Source organism: Furipterus horrens, unplaced genomic scaffold (assembly GCF_987537825.1).
Source record: "Furipterus horrens unplaced genomic scaffold, mFurHor1.1.pri manual_scaffold_3, whole genome shotgun sequence".
Classification (NCBI taxonomy): domain Eukaryota; kingdom Metazoa; phylum Chordata; class Mammalia; order Chiroptera; family Furipteridae; genus Furipterus; species Furipterus horrens.
In genome coordinates this window covers 134,178,297-134,191,183 of record NW_028327173.1, presented here as the reverse complement: position 1 = coordinate 134,191,183, position 12,887 = coordinate 134,178,297, and positions in this window count along the sequence as shown.

The window sequence follows — 12,887 nt, the reverse complement described above, 5'->3', positions numbered from 1 at the left end:
GCTAGGCAGGGGCAGGGCGGGGGAGATGCAAATGAAATCAGTCTGTTTGCAGTAGCACTCAGACACATGAGCAGGGGTGCATGTGGAAGCCTCCAAAGAATTCCCTCTGTCATTAAACAGGGTTTTGTTTATAGGACCAATCTCTTTAGAACAAAGATGTCCTAGATAAGCTTTCAATTAAGAAAGCTTTCGGTAGTTGGAATTTCATTGTTCTTTCTTACACATAGTCAGGGAGGAGGACCCTGGACCAAGTCTACTTCAAATGTATTTTCTCACCTTTCTCTGAATAGAAAGAGCTCATTGTATTGAGTGATATATGGAGGAGGCTTAATCTACTTAATGTGTCTCAGTCAGTTTGGGCTGCTACAGTACCATAAACTGGGTGGCTTGTAAGAATAGAAATTTATTTCCCACAGTGATGAAGGCTGGAACCCTGAGATCAAGGTGGTGGCATGATTAGATTCTGGCATGACCCCTCTTCCAAGTTGCAGACTGCTTGTCTATCCTCATGGTGGAAAGAGGCTAGAGAGCACTTTGGGTTCTTCTTTATAAGGGCACCAGTACCACTCATGAGGGTTCCACCCTCATGGCCTAATCACCACCCAAACGTCCCACCCCCTTGTCCCATTGCATTAGGGGTAAGAACTTCAGCATGTGAATTTTGAGGGGACAGAAACATTCAGTCTATTATCATATGAATATGAGAAACCTAGACTGTCTTAGCACAAGCAAATGAGGCATTTATTGAAAGAATACTGGGAAAATAAGAGAACTGAACACAGGGTTGAATAGGCTCTGGGAAGATAAGATCCAAAGTGGCTCCAAGGTAGCTAAATGAAGGCTCCTTCTTGCCAGGGCTGGCACAGGGGATGACTCTTGTATTGCAGATGCTCAAAGCCTGACAGGTTCAACTTGGAGTCAGGTAATTGGAAAAAGAGATGAGGAATCAAGGGGATTCTGGGTACTGGGACACTCATCATTTGCACTTGCTTGCTCCCACCAGCAGGGGTCCCACCTCCCTATATACTGTCCATAGACAAAGCCAGCTGCTTGCCAAAATATGACATCATTGGTTGCATAATGGTGAGTGCTCTGCGCATGTAAGTCTAATTATTATCTCTAATCTGCTCATGCCCGGACATCTGGGTGAGTGGGACTGATTGACTCCATTTCCCCTACAACTCTGCATCGGTCGTTTTCCATACATGTGTTACTCCTCTCTGATACACCTGAATGCTGAGGAAAATGTGGGCGAGGGTATAACCATCAGAGCCATATGAGATAGTGGAAATGTAGTTCCCTAAAAGAAAAACAGACTTCTTTTACAAGAAGAAGAAGGAAAGGATCTTGAACAGCAAGAAACAAATATATGAAAAAAGAGAAATAATGCCATTACAAGGCTCAGCTTCCCAGTTAGATCATTCTGATTTGAAAAGCTGATATTTATCTCTCTCATTAGCAGTTGCTCCTCTTCCATGTATCTTATCTTCTCTAGGTACTGTTATAACTCATAGAGATTTAATCTACCTTCCATTTTATGGATCAAATGGAGAAAAAAAGATTCTAGGAAAAAGTAGGACTGCTTCAACAGGTAGAGGGTAGCCCTGCCTACCATGCAAAATTTTTTCTACTAGGCAGATCCCTACATCGGACACATATATCTAGCCATAGCTTCATATATACAGAAAGACCCCAGAACCATAGGGTTATCCTTCCCTTGTACTTCTGAGTATCTATCTTCTGACTCTACCTGAAAATGTATTCTTGCTATGTTATATCATTCTGTTACTAGGACATCTATTTAACTGCACTCTATTGGCATTAATCTTTGCTAAAAGTCCCACAAAATTTGGTTATGTTGTGACCCTCAGCATCTGAAGTTTTAAATTATTTTCTAAGGATATCGCTTTGGATGATAAATGCTTTTTCCTTCTCTCCAGCAACCTCCAACCCTATATGCTAAGCCTGACTCATAAAAAAAAGTACTTGCAACTTGATGAATTCATTCTTGAAAAAAAAAATACAGTTTCAACTAAAGAAAAATATATATCTCAGTACCACTAGTCTCTGAGCTCCTTAACTATCTGTACATCTCTAGAGCACCTAATGTGTGTTTAACACATAACTATTGAATAAATACCTAAGTTAGTAAATGAATGAGTAGTTCTTTTGAGTCTGGCTATCAACTAAATCCCATCCAGAAATATTTAGAGAAGTAACCTTAGAGAGTATCTCATCTAACCCTGTTATTTATTATAAGCTTGGGCCTAGAAAAGTAAAATGACTTATCTAAGTCCAAAATCTAATGAGTATGAGGGCAGAAAATAAAAGTCCTGTTTCCACTATACCATCCAGGTAATTCATGGTAAAAGTAAAGCATCTTGCAATGTATATGTTTTTAAATAAGTGCCCTATAGATTGAAAGCCAGATTAGACTTAAAGAAACAATGTTAGAATAGTAAAGAGGCCATACTTGAGGTTAAGGTTTGGACCAGGGACTGCCTAAACTGTAATGTCAGCCTTGTAAATAGTCAGAGCAATATGCCCCACTATATAGAAGGGGAGATCTTTTCACTGTCCTCTTGTCTTACCCTACCCATAATCTTCAGTGTTCAGTCCCCAGACCAGGGACACCTGATTCAGGGGGATATTTCCTCAGAATGTCATGGTAACAAGTACCCCTAGTTATGGCCAAACTTGGCTAAGTTATGGAACTGAAGAGTGATTTTTAGAGGAAGGGATGACCTTGTGACAGCTTGCCTCAGACTTTTGCCCCACCCAGGTGAGCGGTCTGCTGCCTCTAACTCAGTGGGGAGACTGAATGCATGGAGATCAGAGAACCACTCTAGCAACAACCTACACCCTCTCAGTGGAGCAGTATCTCATAATTGTACCTGCCCCCTATCCCCTCAATTAAAATGTCTCCTCTGGCCCTATTGCATTTAATCTGTTGAAGACTTTTCAATTCAGGCAATAATCTGATGACTCACAGTTATCTATTCCAGGATTAAACCTCATTTTTGAGCTCTAAACACATATATAATATATTTTAATAGACTTGTCTAACTTGACATCTCATAGACATCTCAAGTTCCATCAGTCCAAAATGGAATAATTTTTATATCCTGCTCCCAAGCCAGAAATCTGGGCTTCGTACTAGAATCAACCACATCCAGCTACTTACCAGTCTCACAGACTCCATCTCTAAAAATTTCTCTAATTTCCCTGTCATCTTCCTGCTCTGCGCTGATCACCTGCAGTTTGTTTTGGTACAATGTCCTTCTAGCTGGCATCCTGTGTCTAGTCTTGTCCCCCCTCCAATCCTCCATGCTGCAATAAAAGTGACCTTTCTGAAGTATAAGTCTGATCCAAACACTCTCTGGCCTCCATGGTGCTTCATCATTGACAGGATAGAATCAAGTCCTTTGGCAGGGCAATTAGACCCTTCCATTCTTTCAGGGCCTTGCATAAGAAACCTGCTGGCACCATCATGTACCATTCTCCTTGGAACAAACCATATTATGATCCATTCTTCAAGACTCCTCATGCTAGTTCATTGCTGTCTTTTTACACACAGACTTCTCCACTACCTGGAATGTCCTACTCAACTTTGTCTGCCTTTGTTTCTACTTGGCTTAAGTATCACTTTCTTGGTTATTTTTCCTGATCCCTTCTGTAGTATTTCTACTCTATTGTACCTAGGTATTTATTTATAGAACCTGTTATTCTGCATTGCATTTCTTACTATTGGTGTCATTTATCTCCCCCCTCAACACCCAAATGATTAGTAGAGTGTCTAGTACATATTAGTAATTAAATAGTCACTTAAGTAGTAATGGGTGGTTTGGGGTCAATTTGCCACAATCCCAAGCAATGTGCACTGAACAACAAGACATCTCTGAAACAGTGCTCCAATCCAAAAAAACCTGGAGGTTCACTAAGTAAGGTGAAGAGGAAATATTTGAGCACGGCAAAATTTGGGCATAATGTAAGTACTTAGAGGTCAGAGACTGCCAAAGAAACCTATTCATCTTACCATCTTTCACCTAGAGATCTTATACCAGAGGCCAAGATTAATGAACTATTGAACACATGCACTTTGTCAACTTTGGCTAAGTACCTGCAATGCTTCTGCTGCTCTGCTTTGAGGCTGATGGTGCCAGGTCCCTTTCCTGAAATGCCACACGACACATCATGCTGGGACGCTCATCAGCTCCAGTCCATGCTGATTCATAGCACAGTACATTTGTTACCTGAGATGAACTAGAATCATATATAGAAGAAATGGAGTGACATCTGTGGGCTGGAGGCCTAAAGAGGAATCAGGCAATCAGGTTAAGATTGAGTTCAGAATCCTCAAAAAGCATTTTAACAGATTTTGTTTGAGAAACTGGTTTCAGAGGGTAGGTTCTTTCATCTCTGAGTGGTTTACTCACAGAATGATTATTGGAATGATTAAGGCAAAAGAGATCTGGTGAAAAACAACTCTAGATCTAAAAATTTTCTCTGACCAGTGATTGGCCTCCTCTCTCATTCCTTTCAACTACCCCAAATGGATTAGCTGATTTATCTTTTTTACTTTTATTAAATATGTTTGAGCAATATGGAGAAACAATTTTTATAAAATATTTAAGGGAGGAAAAAATATTTTCTCCTTTGACCCATTTTGGGCTTAATTATGCTGTGTTGGTTTGAGACCACCAAATCTACTCCTAACACCAACAGGCAACATGACTCACCCATCTGATGTGAGAAGAGGAAAGATTATTTTGCATCCTAAATCAAGTTTTGTCTTCACCAAACTCCAGGAGGGTAGAAATAATATTTGTTTAACTTTTATTTACAATAACCACAAAGCTATGAGCAAATAGAACATTAAAATTTTATTTTGGAGATTATATCTTGTTTTCATTTAAGAGTACAAGAAGAAAAAAAAAAAAACCTTGCTTTAAAATGTTTATGTTACTAGTGGCTTTATAATATTCTCTATTTTTATATCAGCTCTAAATTAATAAAAATTAAAAATCAAATTACATTTGCCTATACTGCCTATGAAGAGTTCTGTAATTCTTCCAGAAGCTGAGATGTGTAGTCTTACCTGCCAATATAGAGAAAAATGACATGGGTATATATCTTAGATCCTAATATTCTAGGAGTTGCTTCGATATTCTTTGTTCTTATATTCACCTTCAAAAATTAGGGTCTGATAAAAATAAAATAAAAAAGATACACTTCTCAAAGAATTTTATTAGACTCACAATTTAGAAAATATTTTCAAGGCAATTTTCAGTACAGCTTTTTGATATAAAAAAGAATTCCAAACCCATTCTTAACCCATGCAAAATATGTCACCACCATTTTATCTTGCACTGGAAGGATAATTTTAAATCTAATTCATTCTTTGTCATTAAAATAGTTTTATGAAGCTCTCTTTCTTCCTCCTCATCTTCTAAATGAGATCATTCTCACCCACTTAAGCTATCTTGGTGTAGTGTTATAGATTTTAAGGAAATTCATATATAGGATATATATTTTTAATATATGATGCTCTGAGTATTTTATGCTTTCTACCTGAAGATGTAAAATGATATTTAAGATTTTCACTTCCCCCCAATTAATATTCCTCCAAATATTATTGCCCAAAATAATATTTGCTAGCTAGAGTGGTGATTTAGCCACACTGCACTCTAAACTTTGTAATATTTTGTTGTCTTCAGTATTAAAATGAATCTTAAAAATAAAAATCAACGAAGTATCTATTCAACATGCATACAGGACATCTTTTCTAAATCAGGCCCTGTATTAGATAATGAAGTTATAACAAAGAATGAGTGAGAGGGAGGGAAGACCAGTAAAAAGATGATGAGTATAGAATGCAGTAAGTACAAGAATTATATGGACAGAGGGATCTGTTGTCCTAGAGGAAAGAAAAGGCTAAACACTGTTATTGCAAATTGCAGATGAAGAATGATTCTTTTGTTTAGCATTAGCTACAATTCTATCTTCAACAGCAAGGCAATTAAAAAAGTTAATTTCTCTCATGAGGGGAAATATTTTCCTCCCAGGAAGAGTTAACCTGACTTTCCATATAAACGTATTTCTAGGAATAAATCTCAAGGGAACGTTTTCAGCAATGGACATTTCTTCCTCAAAAAAACACAGCTGTTTAGCGTCTTTAACTTTTCAATTTGTGCTCGTCTTTCTCTAACGCCCTTACACGAAAGGCCATGCTGCACTGGTACCAGAATATGACTTTCAGCTCTGTCTGTGTTCCCATCTACCTTTCTGGTATGAAGCTTCAAAGAGAGGTCTAATTTAAGACCTACGGTGTGTTGAAACCTGTAGTTCCAGGTAAGGATTCTCCCTCTCATATAATGCATTTTAAAATGAGAACAAAAAGCACACATCAGTGCTGAATTTCCACTGTTTAGTTCTGAGTATCCTTGAAGCCTTCAGTTGTAGGAGTACAGGGTTTGTGAGCTACAGTAATTAGTGCTGTTGGCTGTAAGGCTTGTAGCAGTGTTGATGAAAAGAAACCATAATTTCTATTAAATCCTTAGGGTCTCCTTTCTGCAAGGAAGACTTGCTATGTTTCTTTTTAAAGCTTGGATCAAATAACTTAAGCAGGCGCTGTGACGATACCATTTTCAGGAAAGAAACCTATGATATGACTCACTCACCCACTGAAATGACACTCTATACATCTATTTGTTCTTTGCTTTTACTTTCTGAGTCCTCTGAGTCAAAGCATTTGAAAATCTGTCTGTATGTCAAATCCTCATGAAAACTTACTTGCAGAAATCTTTTCTGTTCATCCTTGTCCATTTCACCTGTTTCAGCATAGGCAGAATTACCAACAATTTAGTCAATATTCATTAGTAAGCTCTACTTGTAACAGAAAATTCATTTTTCTCTCCAAGTTAACACGGGTATTGTGGTTTGCCTCACTGCTCTGTCACTCCATTCACTAAAGGCTAGAGAAGATTCCTTTATCCCGAGAATTTTATGAATCCTCCTGTTCATTCCAACTCTCCTCTCTGAGAGCATCCACTGAAGAGACAATCTTGGAGACCAAGGTCAGCAAACTGTCCTTGGCAGCTTTTACACAATCACCTGATTTCATTCTCCTTTGAGAGCAGTGCAAACTTTTAAACTGAATGGAGGTAAATTAGCTTTAAAGAATTAAATTTGGTGCTTATGTCATATCCAAATACCACTGCAAATAATAAATACACTGCCTGCCATGTAGTAGGTTTGTCAAATGAGTGCTTGAACAAATTGTAGAGCTAATGTCTGAAATTATCTGCTTGTACCTTATTTTATTCAAAAAAAAGTGTATTGAACATCTGTATGGCAGGCATACATGCCATGCGCTGCACACCCTGACCTGAATCCACCCTCCTGCATCCAGACTGAATTGGTCATTTTAGATAGATGGAAATTTGTATTACAGACATACTTCATCTTGCAAAGTATTTGATTTCTTTAAAAAGTATGAAAATGTCCTTTTATTTTGTAACTCTAGACACATTTTAAATCAGAGATAAACCAGCTACTTAAACTTACCCTAGAAATAGTTAAACCAACAGTTCCATTTATCTATGAGGAAAATGAGGATCAAATATGTATCTTATATAAAGTCAAAAGGGTAGTTACAAGATAATAACTATTATTCTCCCAGCCTCAGTATTAGGTGATTCTGAGGGCCTAAAATGGGATTTTACCTTTCCATACACTTCTAGGCATTCTGTCCTAGAAAAATATTCTGCATTTTAACCATTATCATTAGGAGTTTTTTCTTTACTCATTAGTTGATTCTCAGCACATTTCATTGTGTCTTTCAGCAGAGGTGAAAACTAATAGGAAACCATAATTTATTGAATGAAAACAGTTCATTTATTTGAGGACAATTAACTAACCCCTTTTTAGTATTCTATTTTTCCAGTTAATTTATCTCAATTACCTTGCTTCTTTGAGATAACTTGTTGATATATTTCTGGTCCAGAGTGAATGCTTATTAAATAGGATTAATATATTAGCATTATTTTTCTTTACCAAATATTTCCAAGATATTGTATTCATGAATATCAACAAAGAAGGAGATAGGATAGTCACTGTCAGTTATTTATCCTCAAAGTTTTAGTTATGTTGTCATATTTAACCCTCCCAGCGTCATTATGAAAATTGATTTCGGAAGCTTTAAATTTTGCAATGTGACAACAATAGGGTTCAGGAAGGCACAATAGCTTGCCCAGTGTCACATAGTTAATGAGAGATGGGGACAAGTAATAGAAAAAATGAATTAAAAAGAAAGGCACAACCCAAGTCTGACATAACAAAGCCTATTCTCTTTCTAACAATATCCTCTGGCTCACAGGCAAATGAGCAAAACAGACCTTTTTTGGAGATGAGATTTGGAGTCTGGAAAGGTTAAATGACATCTAGCAAAGGGCCACTTTCAAGCCTCGGAGTGTCAGGTGCCATTCCTATGCTCTGGACTCAAAGTCTGCCTGGAGTGCATCCCTAAAGCCCCCAGAGGGAACCATGCTTTCCCATCTGTGCATGAGAGCTCAGCACTCAGGAAAGGATCCAGATTGACATCTGGCAATTTAAAGTTCCCCTAGAGTTATATAGGATGGGAATCTGGCTTATATTTTCTTTTCTCTACATAGCAGCTCATAATGACTCGTCTGTCACTGGCTGTTAAAGCAGTTGGCAGGCCTGGTGTGTGCAGAAAATCAGGGTGACAGAGCCAGGATGCCTCAGTGGTGAAGACGAGCATTGAAGGCCCGAGCACAGTCCTTGATTCCAGCTCTTGCTCTGGGCAGTTGCTAGCTTTTTTCTGCCCAGTTCCCCCATCTGTAAAGTGGAAAGAAGAATGCATGGAAGCTGTGAGGCAGAACTCATCCACAACAAACACGTGTATTTTGGATATAGAAAGGGAAAGGGCAGTGGAAAGGTTTAAAACCAGTTCAATGTGGGATCATTTGGTATAAATGTGATTAAAATTATTACTGTTTAGCAATCCTGGTACAGCAAACCTTCACTATACCATCAGCTGTTATATGTAGCTAACCTTTTAGAAATTGCTAAAGCAGTAACTGCCCTGTGGAAATTTTGAGGGACAATAGTATAAATATGTCAAACAAAAACTGTAGATTAGATACTCCACTTCCCAGCCTTCCAGCTGGGCTTTTTGAGGTCATAGTTTATGTTTTCTTCATGTTTTGCAAGTCCCATAGTGCCTACTTCAGGGCCTTGAGTCAAAGGAGCCTCAACTGAGGCTCACTAATCATTATATGACTCAAGGCCAAGAGAAGCTATAATAAAAGATCCCTGGGACTTAATTTGAGGTAGAATGGCCAATGGCTTTGATTTTCCTGTATTACTCGGACATGCTGGACATGCTGTCTAGTGCCAAATTGTTAAAAGTTTTCATATTTCTGCTTTCCAATTTCTCTGGGCTCTCTAAATATGCAATCAGTTACAGAGGTGTATGGCTTGAGCATACATTAAGTAGAGCTTTACTTTACCCTCCAATTCCTCAGAAAGTGACCATCCACACCCATTCAGGCCTGAATGGAGTCCTTTTTTACAGCTTTGTTTCTCCTATCCATTGGAGGAATGAGACTCACTATTGACAAGATGTGGTTTATGTGCTATGACTGCACTTTGGACCCTCTGTTTTTTTAAGAGAAGTCATAGCAATGAGGGCAAAAGGGAAGGCTATTTAAGAAAGGTGCCCCAGAAAGGTGTTATGCAGAACCTTGCTACTAATAGAGTCCAGGCATAGGTATCACCTGAACGTGGTAGACAGTTCCCTCCCCACCCTTAGATCTGCAGAATCAGAATCTTCATTCTAGCAAGATCCCCAGGTAATTTGTATGCACCTTAAGAGCGAGAAACACTAGTTAAGGACCTAGGTTTTAGGATAATTAGGAAAGGTCAAGATTACAGTTGAAAGATGAATACTCTTGTAATTAGCAATTGTTATTGTGTCCCATCATTAATATTGGGGCATAATCTCATATAGAACAAATGTCCGCTCTTACTGTCCAGGAAATTGTGAAGAGCCAGAAAACCAAAGATGCATAAAGACTGAATCTTCCCTCCTATGCCATTATAAAGACCCCCTCTAATCTTCCTGTTTCTGCTTTGATATTTAAGGGTTTCTCCATTCATAAATGATGCTATTCTCTCCTCTTTTCTACATCAATAGCAAACTGGAGTGTCTCTGTAGCCTCCAAATATACTCTTCTGTCTCACCTGCATCAAACTGACAACTCTCTGAAGAGCTCAGACTAGTTTTCTTTATAAATAACCCTCAGTCCTTTAGATTTGTCATAAGAGGAGGAAGAAAGAAGCAGTGAAACTCCCTAACTAGCTTACTTTGGCTCCTGGATGCCAAGGCAGATGTTACAAATGACACGACATCTCTGCTCAGGGCCTCAGTGTGGAAATTACTCAGCAGAGCAGACATGGGCCTTTCTGTTTTACTGCCAGTTATGAGCTTGTGAATAGCATACCACACTGCCCTGATTAGTGGATGCTTTCACTCCCTCCTCATCATCACAGGGACGGGAGCAGAATGATAAGAAGAGCTTCCCTGATAGAGTTGGTGGTGTGGGGCCCCTTCTCTCTTCTCCTCCTTTGTTGTGCTTTTCTTAATACAGACAGGCATTTGAAGTGTGATTTTTTTTGGTTTTGACTGACTCACCTGAACCATCAGAAGCTCCACATTTCTAATATAGTTCCCTTATCACTGTCCTGGCTGAGACTTGAAAGCACCCATGGGAGAGCTTCAGTGTTAGTGCCCAGCTGTTGGGTTGTACCCTCCCCTGATGCCTACCAGGAAATGTTGATTCTCCTCTTTTACTGAAATGAATAATAACCTTAATTTTTATTAGAGGTTTATCTTCAGACCTTGCCCAAGTTTTCTCAAAAGCCTAAAGGAATTTGCCAGTTGATTGAGTCCAGTTAGCATTGCTAAGGGATTTCTTTTGGGGAACTCATCCAAGACTTCAATTCTGTTCTTTTCTTTTTTGAGTATGCAGGCAAGGGCGGATGAGTGAGCAAGAGAGGATGTCTGGGCTCATAGTGCTCAGGTGTGTATGACTCATTTTCTTTGGATCCCAGTGGTATAGAGTTCTGACTCTCACCTTCCTTGACTTACTGAAGGGCATAGAAGAAAAACAAGTGGCAAGTGGCTGCATTTAGGTTCTGATAAGGCACAGATGTTGTTTGGTAATAGAAAATATACCCAGTCTGTGTGTGCAAGTATTTAGTTACCTCTTAAATAGTGTTGGGCTATTTTCTTTATGATAATGAGCATCTATATAATCTTAAACCTACATAGATCACAAATGTAATCCTTCAATATGTAAATCTCCCTAAAAGCAAAAATAGTAGTTGAGTTGTTTACCATGATGAAGACTTATTTTAAACCAGAGAAGAAAATTGCTTTCATCTTGAATTGTTAACAGTGATCAATTGGTAGTGGTGCTTGGAGTCTTGTGTTGAGAAGAATATTGAAGCCACCTCAGGGCTCAATGGAAAAGAAAACCATGATAAATTACATACAAGGCAATGGCAGCATTTGTACTACATGCTTTTTCTATACCATTTATATATATTCTAACAGTAATTCATTACTTTTTGGAAGGAAAAGGAAATTTTCAATTGCTGAGAGAGAGCTAGTTCTGATCAACTTGTAAGTGCTCTCTTATTTCAAGGTACAGGGTTTACTGGATAAACCAAAGCAGCTTGACTGGGTAAATGTTACCAGCCTGTCCTAACTATACTATACAATTTGAATAGATTAGGGCATACCTAGTATTTAAAATAATATACAGTTTTCTTTTTGTTCTGTCTCATATTTCTCTGGATTTGGTGTTAGAGGGCTTAGACTAAAACTCAGGTTAAAACTGTATGACCATGACCAGTCCCTCTGAGCTTCACTTTCTTCTTTTGAAGCCTGGTGGAAAGAACACATTAAAAAAGATATATCATAAAGTCACAGGACATGAAAGTCTCAAAGGACTTGCGAGATAGAAAAGGGGAAAAACAGAACAAAATTGGCATGTACATAGAATATTTACTGAATAAGTGGTAGTTATATTTGAATCCTATTATTTTCCTTATAAAATTAAAACACTTAAACATCAAAATATATGGAAAAGTAAGCAATTTTAGTTGCCTAATTGGTGTTAAATGTTTGAATAGAATATGGGCATTTCTGTTTGTGCTAGGTCCCACTAATGATGGGACTAGATGCACATAACCCCCGGCCCACTCTAGCCATCCTGTCCCACAAAAGTGGGGAGGAAAAGAACTGAGAAATAGTTGTAAAGTTCACAGTCCAGAGGCATAGCCTCACCAAAAACAATGGTGAAAATGTCTGCTGTCACCTCCAATGGTGGATCAATACGGTTTCACCAAAATATGCTAGTAATTACATTCTTTACTGCTATAAACTTAAATTTTTTAAAAATTCAGTTTAATTTAAGGGTTTCCTTGATGGACAAAGTTGGAAAAAATTAGTAATTGTATTAAATCTCAAGCTATGAATACACATTTGTTGAGTAGTTGTCATAAAATATGAAAAAAGCACCTTTGCTGCATACTAAAGTACAATGGTTCTCTTGAGGAAAAGCACAGATATGGGTTTCAGTTGAGTTGCAAGCTAAACTAGCCATTATTTTCATGGATACTTTTTGCTTTTGCACTTGAAAGAATGACTGACAGACAAACTATGGTTATCAGACATGTATTTGGTACTCTTTTTCCTTAAATGAACTAAATAAGTTTATTGCTTTAAGGAAAACAAGTTGTAGTATCTGTTGGGAGCTATGAAGTTCAAGATTTTACATGATAGTTACAGTTGGAAA